This window comes from Sinocyclocheilus grahami, unplaced genomic scaffold, assembly GCF_001515645.1.
Source record: "Sinocyclocheilus grahami isolate Dianchi unplaced genomic scaffold, SAMN03320097.WGS_v1.1 scaffold406.1, whole genome shotgun sequence".
NCBI lineage: Eukaryota > Metazoa > Chordata > Actinopteri > Cypriniformes > Cyprinidae > Sinocyclocheilus > Sinocyclocheilus grahami.
The window spans coordinates 236,909-237,201 of record NW_015505585.1 but is presented as its reverse complement, the minus strand read 5'-3'; positions in this window follow the sequence as shown (position 1 = coordinate 237,201).

The window sequence follows — 293 nt, the reverse complement described above, 5'->3', positions numbered from 1 at the left end:
AATTTAAACTGTTAATTTGGGGGTCTTCTTTTTAGGATTTTGTGCCCAATAAGTGAAGTCACTGTTTGATTTAAAGTGACAGTTCACTCAAAAATTTAAATTTTGTCATCATTTACTGACTCAAGTTGTTCCAAACCTGTAGGATTTTCGTTCTCATGTTAAACATAAAATAAGATATTTTGAAGAATGTGGGTAGCCAAATATTTGATGGCCCCTACTGACTTTCATACTATGGAAAAACAATAAGAAAAAAAAAAGGGGGGGGGGGGGGGGGGGGTCTGAAAAACAGCCAG